The sequence below is a fragment of the Gracilinanus agilis genome, chromosome 3, assembly GCF_016433145.1.
Source record: "Gracilinanus agilis isolate LMUSP501 chromosome 3, AgileGrace, whole genome shotgun sequence".
NCBI lineage: Eukaryota > Metazoa > Chordata > Mammalia > Didelphimorphia > Didelphidae > Gracilinanus > Gracilinanus agilis.
In genome coordinates, this window is record NC_058132.1 from 385,528,192 (window position 1) to 385,554,627 (window position 26,436).

Genomic DNA, 26,436 nt, shown 5'->3' on the forward strand with positions numbered 1-26,436 from the left:
GCATATTGCCTCTTTAGGTCCTGTGTATTTGACCCTTTCTCCTCCTCCCCTCATTGCAATATTTTTCGGTCGTTTTTTATGACTTGTCTTCTAATTTGTTGATTAACTGATGCATGTTATTCCTGAAATTTTCTTATGTAATAATTATTTACTAAGTATCTACTGTATATAACAAATTTCATTAGGTGTTATGAAATAAACAAAGTTTCAATTTTTTAAAAAAAGAACAAACAAATGACTATTATATGGGAGACACTAAGGCTATAAAAGTGAAAGAAATAACACAATCTTTGCCTTGAAAGAACTTACAAACTAATTTTTTGTTCTTCAGTTCTTTTGGTCATGTCTAACTCTTTGTGACTCCATTTTGAGGTTTTCTTTGCAAAGATACTGAGTGGTTTAACATTTCCTTCTCCAACTAATTTTAAGGACAAAGAAACTGAGGCAAACAGGGTGAAGTGACTTGCCCTGGATCCTACAGCTAGTAAGTGTTTGGGATCAGGTGTGAACTCAAGAAGATGATTATTCCTGACTCTAGGCTGGACACTCCATCCACTGCACCACTAAACTGCCATTTGCAATTTAATAGAGGATTATACTTATAATGCAAGTTGAAGGGCCAAGGAGATATAGTCTAATTTTTTTAAACATTAGATTATTTAAACATAGGCTGTGCCTGGGAGTGGGATAGAATTATTGAGGAAGTAACCTTGGTGGCAAACATTGAAGAAAGAGCAATATTTCAAGAACTATAGATTGCAGGCATAAGCTATGAGAATTCAGAGGCAAGACAATTGGAGAAAAGATTGCAGAAAACCTGTTTGGATAAAATATAATAGGAGTAGTTGGAAATAAGTCTGGATAATTTTGTTTATGGAAGACATGGAAAGGGCAGTTAGATGGGACAGTACTGGAGCAGGGGTCAGGAAGATTCATTTTCTTGAATTTAAATCTGTTCTAAGATATTTACTTACTGACTATCATCCTGGACAAGTTGTTAATCCCTGTTTGCCTTAGGTTCCTCATCTATAAATAAGCTGGAGAAGGAAAAGACAAACTATTTCAATATCTTGGCCAAGAAAACCCCAAATGGGTCATGAAGAATAGAACACAACTACTGAAAAACAACAAATGATAGAAGGTCATAAATGACAAGTTAATAAGTCAGTACTTTATCCTGAAAAGTTCATTGTAATGGACAATAAGGAGTCATTTGACATTCTTGAGTGGTGAAATAGTAAGTGCTTTATATTCAGATTAATTTGGTGCCTATATGAGAGAAAAATTTAACAGGAATAGTTAAGTTAACCAGAGACCAGTTAGGAGGTTATAAGAAAAGTTCCTGTAAGTGATGAAGACTAAAAGGAAAGTGGTGGTTTTGTGAGTGAAAAGGAAATTAGTACAAGGAATATGAAAGCAGATGAAATTAAAACTATTTTAGTCATATAAAAATGTTCCAAATCTCTGTTAACTAGAGAAATGCAAATTAAAGCAACTCTGAGATATCACTTCACACATATCAGACTGGCTAATATAACAATAAAAGAAAAATGAAGAATGTTAGGGGATGTGGAAAAATTGAGACATTAATACCCTGTTGATGGGGCTGTGAACTGATACAACCCTTCTGAAGAGCAATTTAAAACTATGCCTGAAGGTCCATAAAAATATGCATTCTTTAACCAGCAAAATCACTACTAGGTCTGTAACTCAAAGAGATCAAAGGTAGGACAAGAGAACCTACTTGTTAATAATACCTATAGTATCTCTCCTTTGATGGTGGCAAAAAAACTGGAAACTGAAATGATGTCCATTAATTTGGAAACAGCAACAAGTTGTAATATGTGATTATAATGGAATACTATTGTGCCATAATAAATATCAAAAAAGATGATCAAGAAAAAACTTGGAAAGACTTACATGAAGTGATGCAAAGTGAAGTGAGCAGAATCAGGATAATGTTGTTCACAATAATAACAATAATGTACAATGATCAACTGTGAGTGACTTTATTATCAGCAATGCAAGGATCGAAGACAATTCCAAGGGACTCATGATGAAAAAGGCTAACCATTGCTATAGAAGGAGCTAATGGAGTCTGAATGCAGATTGAAGCATACCATTCTTCACTTTATTCCATGAATTTTTCTCTAGCGGAAGCAATATGTGTCTTCTTTCACATGATATACAAGGAAATATATATTGTATAAATACCACATGTACAACCTATATCACATTACCTGCTACCTTGGGGATGGGGAAGGAATGGAAGAGAGAAGAGAATATGGATCAAAAAATGTCAGAAAATTATTATTAAAAAACTGTATCTACATGTAACCTGGGAAAAAAGGAACTACGGAGAATCAGAATCAGTAGATCAGATGTAGACCACAAGACATAAAGCTAAATTAGACCCAAGAAAAAATTTTATTCAGCCATCCATTATGTATGTACATATAGATTTGTGCATACAACACACAATTCACATATGCTACTGCCCTTTCACATATGGGTATTTTTTGACTGAAAGAGGAAGAAAAAAGATATTTATGTGAGAAAAGCAGTATGAGACTATTGTGAAGACCTAACATGAAACAGTCTTCCATATAAATATATTCGGAGGGGCCTTCTTTGAGAGATACTCAAAAGCAAGATCACGGAGTGATGTAAAGAATATAACTGAGAAATTCCAAATCAAAGTACTACTTGGAATATAAGGAAAATGCATATTGTTTGTTGGTCAATAAGCACTTATTGTTTATGTGCTGAGGACTATACTGACCAAGAATAGTTTTCCCTTTTGAGGAGCTCACAGTCTAATGGAGGAGAAAACATGGCAATATATATCCTATATACATTTAGATATATAGTCATCCCTCACTATGTCATGGTTCACTTATTGAGACTTCACTGTATTATAGGTTTTTTTAAAATATTTATCTAATTCTGTATCATGGAGTTTTGGTATATCATGGGATTTTGCAGGTAAATACTGTAATGTACACAATGGAAATGCAGTAAGACACTTCAGTTTGTAGAAGTTTGCCAGCATGAGATTGTACATGGCACACCATTGGCTGATGGGATGAAAAGTGACTAAGCACAGTGCTGTATCCTGTATCCTGGGCACTGATTGGCTCAGTGACTGTAGCATAGGTCTGTTTACTCTCCTGTACCGTGCCCATACTTTCAGCATCTCTCCTTGTCCACTTCATAACAACATCTGATCACTGTGTGTAGTGTTGCTCTGTGGTATTGTGTGTTTTCATAAAACCACCCAAACTTTCTGTGCCTTCTAAGGCTTCTGGCAGTGAACACTGCTATTTCCAGGATTTTCACATATTGTGGGGGTCTCTGGAATGTAACTCCCCCAGTAGGTGAGGGATCACTGTATATAAATCAAAATTAGTCAATGGAGGAAAGGCATTAGAATTAGAAAGACTGGGACAGACTTCCTGAAAGAGGTAGGAATTTTTCTGGGATATTAATTAGCTCAGGGAAATTAGGAGGAAAAGTCAAGGAAAAAGACCTTTTCTGGCATGAGATAGCCAATGAAAAGAAATAGATTGTCTTGTTCAAAGAACAGAGACTAATATCACTGAATCAAAGAGTACATTGTATATGCATGCATGCGTGCGTGCGTGTGTGTGTGTGTGTGTGTGTGTGTGTGTGTGTGTGTGTGTGGTATTAAAAAGACTTCAAAGGTAGAGGGGGTAGTTAACGAAGGACTTTGACAAAAGATTTTGTATTTTATCCTAAAGATGATAGGGAGCCACTGGAATTTAATGAGTGGGGTATGACATAGTCAGACCTTGGCTTTAGGAAAATCACTGTCAGCTGAGGAAATGATAAATGAAATGGGGAAACTTTAGGCAGGAATATGAGAGAAGATGAAGGCATACACCAGTGTCGTGATGATATCAGAAGACACAAAATAGGTAAGAGACAGTGAAGAGTCAAAGATAGCACTTTTGTTGTGAGGATGGAGGACAGGAAGGATGTAATAGGGGAAATTTGGGGAGAAGATTTCAAAAAAAAGATAATGAGTTCACTTTTGGAAATGTGTCTTTAGGACATTTAGTGCAAGACATCTGATCAGCTATTGGAGATGTGAGACTCAAGGTCAGCAAAGTGGTTAAGGCTGGATAAGTAGATTTGAAAATTATTAGTACAGAAATAGATAATTGAATTCATTGGAGCTGTTGAGATTCCCAAATGAAATAGAGTGCATTAGTCCTTATTGAACTATGGATTTGAATTTTTTTCCACCTGAATAACAGAGGAGTCACTACTCATGAAGTTCTGATTTAAATAATGAGGAGTTACAGCAGATGAGAAGATGAAAAGGTAGAGATCAGAGGAATGAGAAGCCATAGAAGTCACCTGAAAAGAAGAAAGTGTTGATGGATTCTCCCTCCTGCCACTTGAAAGGATCTGAAAAGAAGGGGGAAAAAACAAAATAAGAGCAACTGCAGTGGGCTGAATCAGCAAAGAGAAGTGATTGAAGCCTGGGAAAGCTTGTAGCTTCTAGCTGCTTTATTGAGGGAAGCAGATTCCTCCTGCCCTGTGTAAAGCAAGCTGAGCTTATTGCTCTTTAGTGCCATCTAGAACCTTAGAGTTGACAGGGAATAGAAAAGCTTTGTAGAGCCTCTGGGTCCTGATTGGAGGAAGAATGAAATCTTGTATAAAGACTTGGTTGGGCTTATTGCCCTTTGGTGCCATATATAGCCTGGGAAAAGAGAAACTCTACAGAGACTTGATTGTGTTGCTTTCTACTACCTTCTCTGTCTTGATTATGAGAAATGCTTCTGTTTACTCCAGTAGCTCACTATTGCCTCCATGATCAGATACAAGATGCTTTGTCCCACTTTCAAACTTAGTTCCACTTTTTAACCAAGGCCCATTTTACCTTTTCAGTCTTCTATACACCTTACTGTTAAATATGTACTCATTGGCTTCCTGACTATTCCGTAAAGAAGACATTGCATCTCTCAGTTCCTGATGTTTTTTCTTGCTATCTCTCATACCTAGAATGTTCTTCCTCTTCCATTACAACTACTGACTTCCTTGGTCAGAGGAGCAAATGGCCATAAATTTAGTATTCAAAGAGACCTCCATGTCCATCTACCAAGCTCAGGACATTCCTCTATACCACACAGTGTGAGTTGTCACCTTACTTTTAATGTACCTTTCTGGCAAAATTGTGATTTGGATTTTAATCATTTAAATGAAAGACATTTTTTGACAAGCTGGAAGCAAATTTAGAAATTCGAAATGAACTTAAACTAGTCTTACTCATGATAGTCTGTCAAATATCTGAAGCCTCATTTCCCCCATTAAAGCTTATCCCTTTCTTCAACAGATTCTTATATAAGTTTTCTCACAATCTTGCTTATCTTCTTCCTAATGCTTCAGTTTCCAATTCCTCTCTCAGAATGTCAGTCATCCATCTAGCATTTATTAGGTACCTATTATGTGCAGACACTTTCAGAATGAAACAACTCTCCACATATGATCTAACTTTTGTAGAATATAATGGGACTCTCACCTCTTATGATCACAGCATGTTATACAATACCGAATTCTTTAAGACAGATAAGAATCTCATTATATTTTTTTGCAAGTTACATCAAGGCATCAGGCTATACTGAGCTTGTAAATAATTCTAATGTCCCAGAATTTTTTCAAGGATTGTTTTCTAGATACATCTCCCTCATTCTGTACCATCTTAGTTAATTATTGTGTGAAGATAAAAGACTGCGTTTATCCTTTTTCCCTATGAAATTTCATCTTGCTAGGAATATCTGAATTTTAGACAGGTTGGGGATCCCTTCAATCAGAAGATTAGGACAATCAGTTTTCAACCACCCATTAGCTTTATACCCTTGCATCAGGGTATTTTGGATTCAATTTTAACATTTGGATGTCAACTTTAACATGTGTGTCTATTGAGCAGGTCTTTTGCCTTGTAACTCCATTTAAAGGTCCATTCCCTCTTCACAAGTGTCAATCTCTACAAAGTATTACTATTTTAATAAACCATGTATTTGGATTAAATAACAGGATCAAAAACTCCTTATATTATCCTTTAAATTAGGCCTCTTACATGCCCCTTTTTCATATTTTTATTTTTAAATCTTTACTTTGTATCTTAGTAGCAAGTTTAAGTCTGAAGGACAAGGGCTAGGCGGAGTTAAATGATTTGCCCAGGATTACACAGACAAGAAGGGTATGAGGTCTCATTTGAACTTAGGTCCTCCCAGCTCTAAGCCTGGCTCTCTATCCACTGTGCCACCGAGTTGTCTCATATGTCTCTTTAGCAGAGAAGGCTATACTGAACCTTCATCTTGCTTCTCAAGTCCCCAGCTGCATCTTTCTCCCACTATCAGTGAATGAGCTGGTCCTACTTGCCAAAGCTAACCCTGACATTTGTGCTTTTGATTTCATCACAACCTATTGCTTTCATGAGTCTGTCCCATTTCTGAAAGCCCAGTTTTCTAACCACTGAACCATTCAACAGCTTTTTGTATTACAAAAATACTCTAACAAACAAAATATAGAACTTAAGTGCATAAGAAAAAAATAAATAGAGAAATGGGAAGATCAAGGATGGGGAAAATCCTTTCCTGATGGAGGATATCAAAGAAAGCTTTATGGAGAAAATGAACTTTGAGTAAGTTTTGAAGGATGACAATAAGGTAGAGATATCTGACAAGGAGCACAAATCAGTCAATAAGTATTTATCAAGTATATGTTATGTTGCAGGCACTGAGCTAAGACCTGGGAATATAAAGAAAGGCAAAAGTCACTGTCTGCCTTCAAGGGGCTTACAAACAAATGGTGGAGACTACATACAACTAAATATATATATATATATATATATATATATATATATATATATATATTAAACCAGGATATATACAAAATAAATAGGAAGTAATCAACAAAGAGAAGGCACTAGAATTAAGAGGTGCATGCAAAGGGCCCATGAAAAGTTAGAATTTAGCTAGGACTTGAAGTATCCCAAAAAAGTCAGGAGGCAGATAGGGAAGGAAAGCATTCCAGGCATGAAGGGTAATACTATCTTCAATAGTGGAGTGACTATGTGGGCTTAGAAGGTAAACTTGCAACTTCTTAGAAAGTCTCTTTGAATATATCTATAACCAAGATGCAAACAAAATGCCTGTCTAACACGCAAGGAAATTTTCAGAAACCTCTTTCTATGGTTTACAATTTTGTGGCAAACCTAGCCTTACATTGTCTTTGGAATTGTCTTCAGATCCAAGAATTCATCCATATATAAAGCACCTAGTGAGGACTTTTTCTCTAAAAATACAGATTAGCCAAGTCTTTTTTTTTAATTTAGAGCCCCAGCCCAGGGCACAATGAGGTTAGGTTCTTGTCCAGGGTTAGACAGATAGGAAATGTCAGATGTCAAATGAGTTAATTCTAACTCCCAGGCTGGCCCTTTATCCACAACATTATGGTCCTCCCTCTCCTGAATATATCTTAAATTTAAAAAAATATCAATTTCTATAACTCCACACTCTGAAATCACATTTAATCTGTCTTGGGAAGTATGTAACAACAGAGTATAAGATTAGTTCAAAGTCTCTGTTACGAATACCAAATCAGTCATGTTGAAAGGGGGTTTATCTTTTGCTAATGAGGTTTCAAGAGACACACATACACACAAAAAAGGGGGGGGGGGAGGAACCCTCTACATCTCTCTCCCTGAGTTAATATTGAATGAATTCTAAAAATTCAGAAGGGAACTTCAAGGACAATGTATTCCATTTCACTCCCTTTTTTAAAAAGTTAATTTGTCCATTCTGAATCATCATTCTACTTTATGTTGAACTTTAAAAAGAAGAGGATAATAAGATAAATAAGTCATCAGTCTCGTGGTACTAATATCTCAATATATAGCCCATAAACCATCTTCTCATTGCTGATGCTAAGAAATCACTACCTTGTTTAATACTTTGTAGAACATTTTCGACTTCTTGTTTATTCGAGGCATAATAGTGGTCTGAGAACATCAAATAAGGTCAGAAAAAAAGTCCCTGTGCACCATGAACTTCATGCACACAATTGTCTTAGCTCCCAAAATCTTTGCCTGGGTTCACAATGCTGTTGTGTTCCCTACTAAAGAGCAAATACAGAGTGAAAGACTGAATCATATTGCAGTTTAAGTTCATTTCAATGGCCTATTTTCTAATCCCAAATCATCATGACATTTCATTTTGTTCTATACTTTCAGTGATCTCTGAAAAGTGAGTTCTTATCTGTGCCCAACCTCTACAGGAATTCTTGGATAAAGAGATCATTTTAAGAGCACTTACCTGCAATTAGAATTATATTTTGACAGATAAACAATCATACAATGTGGATTTGCATGTACTAATTTGTCAAAGAATGATTTGTACAGATGTGGTTATTAATTTCTACACAGAGGGACTTCTACTTCTGGGAGTCAAAATGACAGAGTAAGGAATACTCTGAACATGTCTAATCCACCTCCAGATAGCCATAAAAAACCAACTCCATAAAAAAAAATTCTGAAGCAGTAGGAAAAAGAGAATACAGCCCATGTCATCATGGAGGGACAGAAAGGAAAGTCCGTTTCACTGGGGCAAGAGGGGAGAGCACAGCCTGCTGTACCAGAGCAGAACTCAGGCACAATCCAACATAAGCAGCAAAGAAAGGAGCACAGCCCAACACGATCCAGCTGTGGAAGGAAGGCAGCACCTAAAACAATCAGGCACTAGTGACCCCTGGCCTGAACATCTACAGGCCTCCACAAAGCATCCCAGCCAGACCTTACCCACAAAATGCTCACTACTCAATCCAAGAGGCAGCAATTCGATGTTAGGCACAAGAATAGACTGTAGTACAAATTGAACACAGCACTCCCTTCACCCCAGGACCAGCCCTGAGCTTCAATATATAAGCAACACTATAAAAAAGACCCTTCCCCTCCCCAAATGAGCAAAAGACAAAGGAAAAAGTCCAGCCATGGAAAATTTTTCAGCAATAGAGAAAATAAAAATGCAGGCTCAGAAGTGTACAGCAGTGCAAAAATGGAAATATATGAAGCTTCAAAGGAAAATGTGAAAGGATGTCAAGCCCAACATGAACTCCTACAAGAGCTTCAAAAGAAGGCCACAAAATAAATGATAAAAAAGTAGAAGAAAAATTGAGAGAGGAAATAAGAGACCAATAAAAAGGAAATACAAAGTTAAAGCAAGAAAATAATTCTCTTAAAAAAAGGAAGTACAAAACGTCAAGCAAAAAAATAGATTCCTAAAAATTAGCATTGCAATGTAAACAAATGTAAATGAAGGACTCCATAAGACATTAGTAAACAATAAAACAAATAAAAAAGAATGAAAAAATTGAATAAAATCTGAAATATATCACTGAAAAAACAACTGATTTGGAAAAATATTGCCATAAAAGAAAAGAAGATAATAGAGTAGATTAAAAGCCAGAATCCTGAAATATTCTGTCTACAAGAAAGATATCTAAAACAGGAAGGCACAGGCAAAGTAAAAGCAAAGTGCTGGAAGAAGAATCTATTATGTTTAATCTAAAGTTTTTAAAAGTCTATTTTTTTTAAATCGTGGGTAGTGATTATTATCTAAGAAAAAGCAAATGTGAAAACTGATCTAATTAAAAGAGAGGAAGGAAATTACATCTTGATAAAAGGTACCATAGACAATGAAGATATATCAATATTAAACATATATCTACTTCAGGCATAGCATCCAAATTCCTAAAGGAAAAGTTATGAAAGGAAATAGACAATAAAGCTTTATTAATAGGGGACATTAACCTTCCTTTCTCAGAACTTGATAAATTAAAACAAAAAATAAATAAGAAAAAAATTAAAAACATGAATAGAATTTTAGAAAAATTAGATTTGATACATTTATGGAAAAAATGAATAATAGAACATAATAAATGAACAATAGAAAAAATATCCTTTTTCTCATCAGTACATGGCACCTTCACAGAATTGACCATACAATAGGATATAAAAATCTCACAAATGCAGAAAAGCAGAAATATTAAATATATCCTTTTTGGACAACAATGCTATAAAAATTACACTCAACAGAGGACTGCAGAAAAAAAGATTAATTGAAAAATAAAAATTAATTGAACACTAAATAACTTTATCCTAAAGAGTTATTGGGTCAGGAGCAGCTAGATAACACAGTGGATAAAGCACTGGGCCTGCATTCAGGAGTATCATACACTATGACCAGGTGGGTCTTATGACAGGATGGCAGGGATGGATCAAAATTAGGAAAACTCTCAACATAATTGAACCATATCAATAACAAAACCAACAGAAACCATATGATTATCTCAAAAGGTACAGAAAAAAATTTTTGCCAAAGTATAATACCCATTCCTATCACAAAAACTAGAGAGCACTGGAATAAATGCAACATTTCTGAAAACAATAAATAGTATCTATCTAAAATCATCAGTAAGCATTATCTGTAATGGGAATAAGCTTTTCCAGGAAAATCTAAGTAACTGTAGACAATATAAGATATTTGGGAATTTATCTCCCAAGACAAATCAGAAAATTTTATGAACACAACTACAAGACCCTTTCCAGACAAAGACATCTAAACAATTGAAAAACCATCAATTGTTCATGAATAGGATAAGCCAACATAACAAAAATGATAATTTTACCAAAATTAATACACACGTTGAGTGCCATACCAAACTTCCCAAAATTACTTCATAGTGCTAGAAAAATTATAATAAATATTCATTTGTAATAATAAAAGACCAAGAATGTCATGAGAATTAATGGGAAAAATAAGAAAGAAGGTGGCCTTTGTATACTGGAACTCAAATTGTATTCTCAAGTAATCAAGCAAATATCAAAACAATCTGGTAGTGGATCAATAGAAAAGTTTAGTCAGTATGAAGTAGTAAGTGACCACAGAAGCATACTGTATAACAAACCCAAAGATCTTAGCTTTTGGGGAAAAAAAAACAATTCTCTATTTGACAAAAACTGCCGGTAAAACTAGAAAATGGTATGGTGAGATCATAGATCAGCACCTCAAGTCATATAGAGACCAAGATAAAGTAGAAAATCAGATACATAATTTAGAAATAAAGAGAGATACCATAAAGAAATTTGGGGGTTTACAATTTATCTGTCAGATCATAAACAAGGGAATAACTGATGACCAAACAAGATATAAAGGACCATTATGAGAAATAAAATAGATAAATTCAACTATATTAAATTAACAAGATTTTGCATGAAAAAAAAAACAATCCATCCAAGATTAGAAGGAAAACAACAAACTTAAGGGGAGGGGGAGTTATTAACAATTATCTCTGACAAGTATTTAGAGAATTGAATTAAATTTATACAAATAAAAGGTTTTCCCCAATTGACAAATGGTCAAAGGATACAAACAAGTAACTCTCAGAGGAAAAAATTAAGGCCATACTTAGTCATATGAAAAAATCACTATTAATTAAAGAAATGAAAATTGAAAGAACTCCGAGGTACCATTTCATACCTATTATACAGACTAATATGACAGAAAAGGAAAAATGTTAGATAATGGAGGGGGTATGGGAAAATTGTGTCACCAATACGCTGTTGATGGATCTGTGAACTGATACAACCATTCTGGAGAATAATTGGAAACCATGCCCAAAAGGCCATGAAATTGGGCATACCCTTTGACTCAGCTATCATTTTAGTAGGCCTGAATCCCAAAAAAATCAAAGGGTAAAGGACTTACTTGACAAAAATTTTATAGAACCTCTTTTTGTGGTTACAGAGAATTAGAAAATAAAGAAATGTCTATGAATTGGGGAATGGTTGAACAAGTTGTGGCATATGATTGTAAGGGAATACTATTTTATGATAAGAAATGATGAACAGGACTATAATGGAAAAAAAATAAAACCTAGGAAGACATATCAGGTAATGTAAAGTGAAGTGAGCAGAAAAGGGAGAACAATTTACACAGCAATAGCAATAATGTATGATAACCAACTGTGAATAACTTAATTATTTTCAAGAATGCCAGGATCCAAGACATATGCAATNCCTTTTTACACAATGCACTCATGATGAAAAAGGCTGTCAACTACCAAAGAAGGAACTGAGGGAGACTGAATGCAAATAGAAATATATACCATTATTTACATTTCCTTCACGAATTTTTCTATACCATAAGTGATATATGTCATTACAATGTGATGAACTTGCAATTATGTTTTGCATAATAGCACAGGTACAACCTATATCATTTTATCTGAGCAAATTACTCCCAGAGTTGATATTGTGCTGAAAGTTATTTGTAAACCTTAAGCACTATAGAAATGTGAGCCAAATCCGTCAATTAGGGAATGGTTAAATATGTTTTGTTAAAAAATGTGATGGAATATTATTGGAATATAAGAAATAATGATCAGGATGCTATCAGAAAATTCCAGAAAGATTTATATGAACAATAAAAAAGTAAAGTGAGCAGAACCAGGAGAACATTATACAGAGTAATAGTAATATTGACTAAGCTATCCTCAGTAATACAATGATCCAAGACAATTCCAAAGGATTTATGATGAAAGATGCTATCCATCTCCAGAAAAGGAACTGATGATGTCTGAATGCTGAGAAAATCAACCTTTTTTTAAACTTTATTTTTTCTTGATTTTATTTTTTCCTTTGGTCTGTTTTTTTTTAAAACATAGCTAATAGACAAATATGTTTTGCATGACTACACATGTATAATCTATATCAAATTACTTTCCATAACTGAGAGGTAAAGAGAAGAGAGGGAGGTAGAAGATTCGTAACTTAAAATTAAAAAAAAAATTAAACTTAAAAAGTGTTTTTGCATGTAATTACAACAAATAAAATATTAAAAAGAAATGCATCTAAATTTTAATTGAATTCCACATGACTAAATTATACTCTCCATTCTCTATCCTCATTCCAAGTAAGAAAGAACATATATGACATACTGAATAGAAGGCCAGCCTTGGACCTGGATTCAGTTCCTACTTCTGCTAACTTCATTTGGGTAACCCTGTTCAAGTCACTTAACATTTCAAATTGAATTTCTCTAAAACTATGAATTGAAGGGCAGTTGCCAATGTGAATCGGTTAAAGGAGATTCTTCACTGGAAATTTTCTATAAATTAAATAATAAGAATAATAAAAAAATGGAAAGGATTCAGCCTCACTTGTATCTCCTAAAGGTCAACTAGAATGCATAGATAAAAGCAATGTCACACTAATCCAGGGTCAACCCTACTTCAATATTTAAAGGCAATAATCAGGAGAAACCTTTCATTTGTTGCATGGATCCTTTGAGAGCTATCCCATGGTGTATGATATTGGTAATTGACTTTTTTGGTGGATCCCATAATTTCCTATGGCTCAGTGCTGAAATACTGGAGCTTTGGAATAATGAAGCAATCAGTGGTCCCAATATACATGTGGCTTTCAGACGAGGCAGCAAATACCAGGGAGCATGTGGAGTGATGTGCCCATACTCTGACCTATTTATAAACCAGTAGCTTCTATTTGGTGCCCTGATCTCTGTGACTGCCTCTGAGGGATAGGAGGAATAGGAGAAAGAAAGTAGGAATGATTCTGAGCCAAAGAGGACTGGTAACTGAACCAGAAAAAGTGTAATTGATGCAAAATCTCTTGCATTTGCAAAATCACCCTAGGCAATTCTGGCAGTTAGGGGAAAGACATCTACTCAGGAGGTTTACAAGGAAAGCAGGAAGTCTAGACTTCTCTCTCTTTTTCAAAGGGCCAAAATTTCTTTCCCTTCAGTTTGGATACATCACTAGATGTCATCAGTATCTTGGAATTCCCAAAAAGGAGTTACGGATTTATCTTCTTTCCTTCTCTCCATCAGTTTTTTGTTTGTTGATTTGTTGTTGTTGTTTGGTTATGTGAGTGCATGCATACTTGTATTAAATAGTTCTTTTGTTGTAAGGGGAAATAAGTAGCTGCCATACACTTGACATTTAAGTAACATTTCAAGAAAGGGACCAATTAATCCCTTTCGGGAAATTCCTAGACATAAATCAAACCTAAATTTTATTCTAAGTCATTTTCCTAGGGGGAAATTTGAGTGGAGGCATAGGAAACGAGTGTTTGAAAAGCCTGCTCTCTCCTTTTTAGGACTGAGTTTTCACCAGTATTCAAACTGAAATGTATGAGTTCAGAACCAGAGCTTTGGGAAAAACCTCTGTCTCTGTTACTCTAGGTCTGTGAATAACACAGAGGTAGGGAGGGGGTCTCCTCTAGCTCCCAGGACCTCCTAAATTATCTACCAGATACTCCACTCCCCTTCTACCTTTTCTAAAATTTCCACCTGTGGTTGCAAATGAATTAAATGGGAAAAAGTGTGAACCCTGACCCCAGAAGTGCTAATCTAAGGGGAAAATCAATCTGTTGCTTAGGAGTAGTAGGGAATTGTGATCAATTAATATAAAAGAGAGAAGACAGAACTTGGAAATTAAAAGACAAGTGTTTAAAGTCTGCCCAAGACACTAACTGTGTGATCCTAGAGAAAACCCTTAAAATACCTTCCTGAGTTTCAGTTTATTCATCTGTAAAACTATAATGTTAATGGTACTTACTTCAGAGTAGATAAAATATTTGGAAAGTGTTTTTAAACTTTTGAAAGAAATTTGTCTAAATACTATTTTTTAAATAGTGGCATGTAATGATTTCTCAGATTACTGAATGAAAAACACATAGTTTCAACTCTTAAGGTGTAAGATACGGGTAACATAAAATACAATTGAATGATTCTGACAGGAACAAAGCCTCACTGGTCAAAAGCTACATTGCAGTGGTCTATGTGAGAAAAATCAAGAAGCAACAGGGTAGGTTGACGGGTAGGAACAATAAAAAAGACAAGATACCTGCTTCATAAGATCCTCTGGGCCTCGTCTTCATCAAACCACCAGAAAAATTCCCTAAATTCACAAGTGAATTAACTACTTTCATAAGCACAGAAAATCACTGGGTTTTTTCAAAGGCATTTGGTGACTGCTAATTTACTTTTTTATGAGTTCTTCAAATACTTTCTTAGAAGCAGAGTTAAAGTGATTATAATCATCCTCAGTCTTCCATTTCCTTCCACCAGTTCACCAAAATAATAGGAAACAGTTCTTCAATAAGTGCAGACAGTTCTTAAGTGCCTTAAAATATATATAATCATGGCTTGCATAATCTGAAAACATTCAGTTCTTTTAAAAATGATACTCCAGTGGTCATCTTATAGCAACTGACCTTTATATGCCATACAGCTTAAGCTTTGAAACATTTTCATGTTGACAAGAAAAATCAAGTCAAAAAAAATTTTATAAAAGATTCATATATCAGACCTGGAAGTAGTTTGGCTTTATCAAATCCTACTGAGGAAATAATAAGATACATTTATATATATATATTTAAGTTTGCAAGCTACTTTATCTGTATTATCTCCTTTTGTTTTCCCACAACAATCTGTTTTCCTTCTTTGTATAGATGAAGAAACTGAAGGACAGAGAAGTAATTTTCCCAAAGTCAGTAGAAAGTGTTAGGAGTAAGATTTGAATCTAGACCACACCAAGAACAGGCAGCACTGGGTCCATTTTACTATATTGTCTCTCAATCACTGCTGTGATGCTCTAAAAATTATATTAGGAAAATGGCAAAAGAACAAAGGTTAAACTTGCTTAATTCTACAAGGAATGGGCAAATGCCAATAGATCAAGGTTTTGAATGAATTATGTTCACTATGGCATTGTGAAAAGAAAATTAGAAACAAAAACCCAGAGTTTTTTTTTTTGCCAGTTTTTAGTTATGTGAAACTGAGAAAGCGACATACTTTCTTATATCATCAATTTTTTCCTTCATCAAATACATCCTTGAAAGAAAGTAATAATTTTCTTGAGGGTCAAATAGGTAGCATACATAAAGGACTTTGTGTAATAATAAAACTAATAATATGCTCTGTTAGAAGCTTTGCAATTGCTAGGAAATTTATGTGGGAAGCCAATAAGAGAATAGACTCCTCTTTTGACCCCTTTTGTGATCCTTGTGATTTCTTCTTGAAAAGTATTATGGCCTTACTGAAAAGCTTTAAGTTCCTATCAAACCTGAATTTAAAGGGTTAACATTGTTAACACAGCAAGGAATGCTGCTGCCTGTTATAGCTAAGGCCAAGATACTCCCCAACTTGGCTTTCTGATAAGAACCTAGTCAAAATTCAGCCTTGGCCTTGGTCTATTCTGAAGCCAATGTTTTGTGTTTTAACTTCTGCGCATCTGCAAAGTTTGGGGGGAGGGGTTCTTTTGTGTGAAATGAGTCTTGAAACATATATAATAAACTCCATGCTCCTGGAGCCAGAGCTGGAAGCATGAAGTAAAAGACATTTCCCTTGTCCTGTCCTTATTTCCTTATCAACTAAACTGTCATCAGATTATCAGAGATGATAAAGAGATCTCCACAAATTTATAGTTTGAAATTCTTGGCATTTTCCAAAATTCCTTTTAATCTCTCCACCACGTTGTGTAGTTACCTTTGTATAAGTTCTGAGGCTCTGCCTCTCTCTCTCTCTCTCTCTCTTCTCCATAAGCGTGGCTGAGGTTAGTTAGTTGCCTTTTTGCTTTAGCTTTTTTATGTTAGTTTTTATTAATAAACTTTATAAATATTATACTTGGAGATATTTTATATTAATTTTAATCTCTACACAGAGGAAAATATTTATCTACATTTCCTATGTTGTAATATGAGATGCTCTTGGATTCACTGGTCTAACAATCATATCACCTTTCTTCCTTGACATGTAATAGTGCAGAGTTTTGGAGATGATCCCAGTATGATAAGAGTGCATTGGAAATACGAAGACTTTATTTTTAAAAATTACTATCTTTTCCTAATTTTGCCACTATAGATTGCTTATTTTTTATTTAAAATTTTCATTTTTCTTTCAAATTAGTGGGCTCATGATTTTACTGGTATAAAGAACTCCCTGATGGAGAAGAATTCAAGAATAATTATGAGGGAGAATACTATTCACTTCCTGAGAGAGAAGTGAAAGTCTCAAGATTCAGAATAACACATACATTTTTTTCTAAACCCTTACCTTCCATCTTAGAATTAGTACTGTGGATTCTCACATTGTCAGTGTTCAATATATATGTCAGGAGATAGTGAGGTGGCTCAATGGATCAAGAGCCACACCTATAGACAAAAGGTTCTGGTTCTAAATTTGGCATGACACTAGGGCAAGTCTTGCCCAAGCTTCCATAACTAGAAAGTGCCAACGACCAAACTAATAACATATATGTTAAATGTTTCTAAACCTTTAAAAACATGAATGTACAAATTTCATTGTTACAAGAAAGAGTTGAATTTTAAACATTGATTTTATTTTAGATTTAAAAAGAAAGAGAATCTCTCCATAACAGAGATCTGCCATTCCATGTACAATCACCTCCATCTGTTCTACAATGTATCCATAGATGCTCATTTCTTTTTGGTTTTTGTTAAGTTTGAAAATTTTGTTTAAAAATAAAAAATATTTCTGGTGAGGAAATTCCGTCTGTCAATTCAGATTAGCAATATTTTGAAACTTATGTTCTTAAGAGTTATTTGGGACACTAAAAAGTTAAGTAACTTGGATAGAATCCCGCAGTTAATAGATGTGAGAAGCAGTCTTTGGACTGAATTCTTCCTGACTCTAAGTCTAGCTCTCTACACTATAGTAAAATATACTAAAATTTCTCTATTGTTGTTATTATTGTTATTTGGTGGTACCACAAATTTCATTACTGGTGGAAACTATTAGTGTAAAAAAAAATCCTCTACTGATGTAAATCACCAATGTACCTAAAGCTTACAGTCTGAGAGGGTCAGACACCAATGTTAAGTGATTTGTCTAAGGAAATACCGTTACTATACTATACTATACTAGACTAGACCTAAATCCAGAACTCCTGAACTCCAAGATTGACTATCTGTCCAGAATAATATGCTGCTTTTCTATTAGTTTATTAGTTTAGATATATATTAAACAGTACATCTAAAAATTCCAATAAATAAGTAGAAGAGAGTATATTTTTTCAAAATTTAGGGAAAAATTACAACTTTCAGTTACCAATGTGAAAAAATCATTGGTATACTGCCTGACAGTTTTGTTAACGACAATTACTCCCCAATACTGATTACTTTAAATTATTTTCTCAAGAAAAAGATTCCCCTTGAAAAACTTTAGGACATGCATATCATGCAACAGTGCTTTGGTTATTATCTGTTTTGTTTTGTTTTTAGTATCAACACTCTGTTTTTAACATAAAATATTTTCATCAAAAATTTTTTGGTATTTAATTGTTTTTCTTTAATGACCAACTCTTCAGGACCCTTTTATGGGTTTTCTTGGCACAGATAACTGGATTGATTTGCTATTTCCTTCTGCAACTGCAACTTGACAGATGAGGAAACTGGGGCAAAAAGGTTAAATGGTATAGTTACTAAATGTCTGAGGCAAGTTTTGAATTCACAGGAAGGTTCCTGAGTTCAGGCCTGATGCTTTAACCACTGGACCATATGGCTGTCCCAACACATGATAGATATTTGGTGATCAGTAGCTGTTAATAAAATGAAATAGCAAAATGATATTATGAATTCAAGACTTTTAAATGAATTTGTATTTTAAATCTTAGTTAAGTATAGTGGAAAAGATGCTAGACTTGGCTTTAGGGGTTCAATTTGAAGCCTATCTGTGATGCTGAGTTTTCTAGCTATGACTGCAGGCTTTATCATTAACAATTAATTAGTGATCTAGTAATTTCACTGAGAGTTCATTTTCTCAGCTGTAAAATGGGGATAATTATAATTGTAGTATTTATGTAACAAAATTTTTGTGAGAATAGAAAAAGAAAATTCCAAGGAAATAATAAAGTGTCTCTTCTGGTCAAAATATATCCCCAAAGAAAAGTAGTGTTGCTGCTGACAGGTGTGCATAATACAATGACTTTGTCTTAACTTACTTTTTGTCCTGACTAAAATTGATTTGCCTGTTCAACCAAAGATCTTGAAAATATAAATAGAACTAGAATACAAACTTAAGAACAGAGATTATTTCATCCTTTGAATCTGTACCTCCAGGTCTGCCTTTGTTTTTTTGGTTTTTGTTTTTTTATTTGACCTTGCAGAAGCCATAGAGCTCAAATAGATATCTAATCTCAGCTTCCTCGTCTTCATTAAATCTATGGTCCATGTTATTTAGAATGAATCACATGCATGTTTTGTTGGAGCTAACCAAATATCAAAATGGCAGTATTTGGTGTATATGTATATGAATTTGTGGCACCTTTGCAATCCCCTTCCCAACTTTTCACCATGGTCCTCCCCAACAGATTAGAAGTAACCTGTCTTAGAATATTGAATTATGTCATTAAATGGATGAAAGAGAGAAGAGTTGGGTTCCCAGCTTCTCTACTGTATGCCCAAAGTTTTCTTTACCTCGATACTCCACAATTCTCCCTTTCTCCGTATGTTTGCCTCAGTTTGGGTCTGTAGCAATGAGGATGTGAGCCATTCTTCAGAGAAAGTGGAATTAGAAGTGGGTGGAACCAGGAATGGCTGTACTCTGATTCTGAGAAGAGTTCAGGACTATCTATACTTTGAGAGTAGGTGGATGAGATGGGGGCAGTAGGAAAGGAAGTGGAACAATAAATAGTAGGTAAACACGTGTTGAGAAAAGTAGGAACAAGTAAGGGAACTGTATTCATTCAGAATAATTTCTAAATCCTATTCATACTAGGTCTCCCATATCTAGCATATGGCAGATACTTCATAAATGTCTGCTAAACAGAAGCAAATTTGAAATGATACTAGGAGCTTAGCATTGATCAGGAATCCGATCTCAATCCAATCTTCACATTCACTAATTTGACCCACAGTAATCATAGAGAATTTCATTTTTCAGTAAAGCATAAAAGTGAACACATGGAAATTTTTTAAAAGACTTGATATTCTCAAATAAGCATTTCTTCAGAACCATAGATATTTTGGTAGTGGTAATTTTAGACATGCTTTAAAAACATTTTATCTCCATTTTGTGTTGATCTGAATATATCAATATTGTTTAGTATGATTCATATTCATATATTTTAATGCTCAAAATAAAGGAAGTTTTAAAATATTTTTCATTTTGAAATGACACTGATATAATTGCTAAGCACCATTTTGTGCCAAAAGCTGCAATGAGAGTTGTGTGGGTGCATGGAAGAGGAAATGACAAATAAAATAGATGACCCAGAATGTGTGGGCAAAATCATTCTAAAATATTAAGAAAATGGCAAAAATTATGAAAAATTAAAATACATTCTTTTGTTTATAATACTATAAAATTAGGTGAATGAGTAAAAAAAATCCTTTATTAGCTAATAAGTATGTACCAAGCACTGTGCTCAATGCTCAGCATACAAAAGAAAAATCTAGATTTCTTTCAAAAAGTTTGCACTCTAACAATGGGAGGGGAGAGAGGATCCCAGGTAAAAGTCAGAAAGCAATATTAGAAAAATATAGGGAGAATCAAAGATGTCTCATATCATGGAAAAATATGATACATAACAATATGCAATACTGTTTTATTGTTTAAAAATTGTATTAATAGAATTTATCTCCAAGTATCTCAGCTCTTTCATCCCCTCCCCATGTAATAGAAGGTATCATCTGGCAAACAGATATGTATGTAGAGATTATATATTTTATGTTTCCACTTCTCAGTTCATTCCCTGGAGATGAACATTCACAAGTTATTCTTTAAATATTAAATATGTAACTATATATAATGTTCTCTTGGTTCTACTCAATTCACTCTCATAGTTTCATGTATCATACTTTGTTATATACCAACAAATTTACTATATAAGTGAAATGGAAGAATACTTACAAAAATATAAAAAGTACATAATATACAATATGCAATATAATACACATATATAATACATATGATATAATATATAATATAATCTACAAAAATATAAACAGTATAAACACTTTGTTTTTATAGCATTGTCATTGCTGTATATGACTTTAAACCATTATTTAGCACTCTATTATGAAAAAATGTTGTCAACAAACACACTGATATTTCTAGTAATGTATATTACATACCACACCTATAGACCCCAACTCAATGTTTTATTTCACTGCATAAGTAAAAGTGAGAGGAAGATTTTCCCAAGGGAGTATTCAAATGATAGGAATAAATAGTTCTCAAAACAGGACAATAATAATATCAACAGGGCTAAAGACAGACAGACAGGTTTCCCAAAAGAGTTTGAAGACAGAGAAAAGGGAGTTATAAATTAAGAAGTTTCTCATTAATTTGAGATTGACTAAATAGAATATGGTGTCTTTACATTATATACATATACATATTTGAGGAGACTCATGGATAAAATGATGGACTTGGAGCCAGGAAGACCAAGGTACAACCCTCTAACATAATCTGTGACTATGGACAAATGCCTTAGCTCCAGAAAGCACTCGGCCTGAATATTAAAGATTAGTTGTTGATCCACAGTTTAAGAAACTAGTGCATGGATTTTCAATACTTAATTATCTATTGATAAACTAATAAAGATAGAGATAGGCACAGAGAGAGAGAGACAGAGAGACAGAGACAGAGAGAGACAGAGAGAAAAAGAGAGGGAGAAAGAGCACAGAGAGAAACACAAAAAGACAGAGGGAGAGAGAGAGAAGAGACAGAAAAAGGGAGGGAGAGAGGGAGAGAGAGGAAGAGAGAGAGAGAGAGAGAGAGAGAGAGAGAGAGAGAGAGAGAGAGAGAGAGAGAGAGAGAGAGAGAGAGAGAGAGAGAATCATATATCTCTAGAGCAGGAGAGCAGGCCAGTGGCTTCATACACCATCTACTCTAACCTTCCCTTTTTGAAAGATAAGATAATTGAGACTCAGTTAATATAGAGATAAAAGTAGAGACAGATATGTGTGATCATGATGGGGAAAAATAGTGAAAATATGTACAGAAAAGTCTATTTGTGTCACCAAATGCCTGTGAAAACCTAATTTAGCATGATTCAGTACACTTTTGAAACTAATAGGAATAAGAAAGAAAGGGCTTAGAGCTTTCAGATATAGTTCCTTATATGATGAGAAATGTATTTAGTAAAGAAAGATAACTTACAGAAATGAAAATGAAATAAAGCTGGAAAGATTTTTGTGTGTTTTTCTTTCCTCAAATTTCAAATCACAATAAACTTTTTTTTTCTTATAGGAAAAATGAACAGTCTAAAATTCAGGACTTCTGTTCTATTCCTGCAAGGAACCTGACTCATTGTTTTATCCTGGGTAAGTCATTTTGCTTCTCTGCACCTCAAATTGCTCATCTATAAAAAGCTAGATTTTCAGAATTCTTCCTTAAAGACCAGCACGCCTCTTCATTATCCAGTATGTGCTAGATATCAACTGGAAAAACAAATTTGGGGATTAATTCTGAATGAAATGGTTTAAATCCCAAAAAAAGGGAAGGCAAGGCAAAAAGGAAAAATGCAAGGGAAGGGAAAATATGAAACATTCTGAATCAGCTCTAAAAGTGACAAGCTGTGTATTGATTTTAACTAACTAGATGATTAATAGAAATTTTAAAATCTGACTTGCTACTTTTTAAGGTTTAATACCAGCTAACCTTGAAGTATATAGACAAACAACCAATCATCAAAATATTCTTTCTGGGAAAAATTTATTATTTCTTTAGTTCCAGATGGTTTCATGATTTAACAAACATGCCTGATTTAAAGCAAGCTTGGTTGAAAATGACCACATTTGATTTCTCTTTTTGGAAAGAAACAATCCCAAAATGACTTCATCATCAACCTACTTCATCATTCCTCCATTGGCTGTATTTTAGCTATACTATGCATATAATAATGAGAAATGAAAAAATTCACAATAGATGAAAAAGGAAAGAAACAGAAATAATCTAGAGAGAAATAATATCAGAATAACCACATGAGTGCTCTGAAAAAAATACTATCACCAATGATAAATATTACTAGGGCCTGTTACATTATATAACATTTAGGGAGGAATTGAAATGTGTTCCATATAATTTAGTGAAATATTTAGAATACATTTTTTAAAATCTTAAGATGAAGAATTTCATAAAAAAACCCTACTTTTTACAAAAGCAATGTGATCCAATAATCAAACATATAATGGGATAAATAAAATAAAGCTAGAAGGCAAATAGCATTTCTGACAGAGGGTAGAATCTATAACATCTGAAATGTTAAATACTGAGTTTGCTGCTCCTCTTTAAATTAAAGCTAGATAATACCACAAGTAAGCTTGTATCCCAAAGAGATTCAAAAGAAGAGGAAAGGACCTATTTGTACAAAAATATTTATCATCACTCTTTTTGTGGTAGCAAACAACTGGAAATTGAGGGATTGTCTATCAGTTGGGAAATGGCTACACAAATGTTTGTATATTATTGTAATGGGAAACTATTGCACCATGACATACAATGAGCAGGATTATTTTGGAAAAACCTGGAAAGACTTACACGAACTGATACAAAGTGAAATGAGTCAAGCTAGAATAATATTAAACACATTAATGGCAATATTTTTATGACCAATTTTGATAGTTATTCTCAGCAATACAAATGATTCAAGGCAATCCCAGAGACTCATAATGAAAAGTTGCCATCTACTTCCAGAGAAAGAAAGAAAGAAAGAAAGAGTCTGATTGGAGACCAAAACATACTGTATTTCACTTGATCCTTTTTTTAAATTTGAGATCTCTTCAATAATATGACTAATTTGGAAAAATATATTATATGATTGTATATGTAAAGTTTATATCAAATTACTTACCATCTCAGGAAGAGGGAAGATGAGGGAGGGATTGAGGGAAGAAAGATAGAAAGGAGGAAGGGAACTCAAAAATTTAAAAAAGAATGTTTATGTGAACTGGAAAGACCTCCAGAAATTGATGCAGAGTGAAAGCAGCAGAACCAAGAGAACCTTATACACGGAGACAGATATATTGTGCCACAGTTGAATATAATGGATTTCTCTACTAGCAGCAATGCAATGATCCAGGACAATCCTGAGGGACTTATGAGAAAGAACACTATCCACATCCAGAGAAAGAACTGTGGGAGCAGAAAAACAGAAGAAAAACAATTGCTTGACCACATGTGTTGATGAGGATGTGATTGGGGATGGAGACTCTAAATCACTGGTTCCCAAACTTTTTTGGCCTACCCCCCCTTTCCAGAAAAAAATATTACTTAGCCCCTTGGAAATTAATTTTTTTTACATTTTAATAGCAATTAATATGAAAGATAAATTCACCTGTGGCCATCACTGCCCCTCTGAATCGCTGCAGCACCCACCAGGGGAGTGTGGCACCCACTTTGGGAATTACTGCTCTAAATGATCACCCCAATGCAAATATCAATAATATGGAAATAAGTCTTGATTAACGACACATGTAAAACCCAGTGGAATTGTGTGTTAGCTATGGGAGGGAGGTGGGAGGAGGGGAAGGAAAGAACATGAATCATTTAACCATGGAAAATGTTCTTAATTAATCAATAAAATTAAAATTAAAATTAAATGCTGAAGCTTTAAAGAAAAAAGAATGTTTGAAATTGTTTTTACATTTAATTATGAAAAATAAAATATTTTAAAATAGTTAAAAATAAATCAAAGTTGGAGTGGATGTCACATGATCTTTTTGGCTGTATTGTACCATTTCCAAACAATGGTACCATGACAGAAGGGGTAGTGTACAGAATTGTAAAATGCACATAAGTGTGATATATACACATGTATATGCATGTGTAAACGGAATTTCCAAAAAGTCTTAGTGCAGTTTTAAGGTGAGACTTTTGGGATAGTCTATTTAAGAGCAATAGGTGCACTCAGGAGAAAAGAAGCCAGAGGAAAAACTTATGTCTAGAATTTGCTATGAATTGCCCTTCATTTAAAGCTCCTTAAAACCTGGCCTATATCGGTATGTTTAGGCTTGTTACACATTATTCTTCTCCATAAACTCTACAATCCAGCCATCCTAACCTACTTGCCATCCCAGCCTCAGCATGTTCCATCTTCCATCTCAGTGCATTTGCTTGGGTAGTTTCCATGCCTAGAATCCTCTCTCTTCCCATCTCTATCACTTTGAACCCCTGTATTCCTTCCAAATTTAGCTCAAATATCACATTCTACAGATATAAATACTATATAGTCTCAGTAGAGATTTTCTTTGTCTCCTCAGTTGCTAGCATCTTCACCCCAAAAGTTAGCTTTCTCTCTCTGTGTCTTTATTGTTGTTCAGTCATTTCAATCCTGTCTGACTCTTCATGATCTTCATTTTACAGATAAGTAAAGTGGTGTAAAGGACTGACTTGCCTACTGATACACAACTCACATTAACCAATTAATTAGCAAGCATTTATCAAATACCTTGTATGTATTCATCCCTGTCCTAGGGAGTGGGGATGCCAAGATAAAAATGAAAGGATTCCTGCCCTCTCAAAACTTGCACTTTGTCAGGGGAGACAATGCATATTTTTTAAAAGATATACAAAAATTAGTTCAAGGTCAATTTTGGCAGGGAACTAGTATTCGTAGGGATCAAGAAAGGTTTTCTATATAAGGTAATTCTTGAACTGAGTTTTTAAAGGTAAAAGAGATTCTAAGAGGGGGAGGGGAGGGAGAATTGCTTTTTAGGGAAAGGGACAATGGATACAACAGCATAGGGATAGGAGATGGAGTATCCTGGGTTTTGAAGAACAAGAAGATGAGTTTGGTTAGCCATAAAGTGGAAGAAGATGAGTAATGTGTAAGAAGACTGAAAAATGATAAGAAGGGACCATTTTGTGGAAGAATTTTTGAAAGAGAAACAGTTATTGTTTAGCACTAAGCACAATGCCTGGCACATGATCATTATTATTATTCAGTTATTTCAGTCATGTCCAACTTTTTGCACCCCAATTTTTGGGGTATTCATGGCAAAGATACTGGAGTGGTTTACCATTTTTTCATCCCATTTTACAGATGAAGAAAATAGGCAAACAGAGTTAAATGATTTACCTAGGTCACCCAACTAGTAAGTGTCTAAAGGCCAGATTTGAACTTAGGAAGATGTGTCTTCCTAACTCCAGGCTCAGCACTCTATCCATTGTACCACATAGCTTCCTACTTGGCAGCATAGTAAATTCTTAAGTGTTTATGGGTTTATTGATAGATATTTGATCCTAAAAGCAATAGGGAGTTATTCTAGTTTAATGAGTAGGAGAGTCCAGACCTGCACTTTAAGAAAATCACTTTAGCTTGTATGAGGACAATGAGGGAAAGTAGAAGCAAGGATACCAATTA

General features: G+C 34.3%; 1 pseudogene; it reads right to left on the reverse strand.

The window, feature by feature from the left end:
* The window catches only part of LOC123241604, a 37,259-nt pseudogene extending 34,074 nt beyond the window's left edge, over nucleotides 1-3,185 (reverse strand).
* Between the last annotated feature and the right edge of the window lie 23,251 nt (nucleotides 3,186-26,436).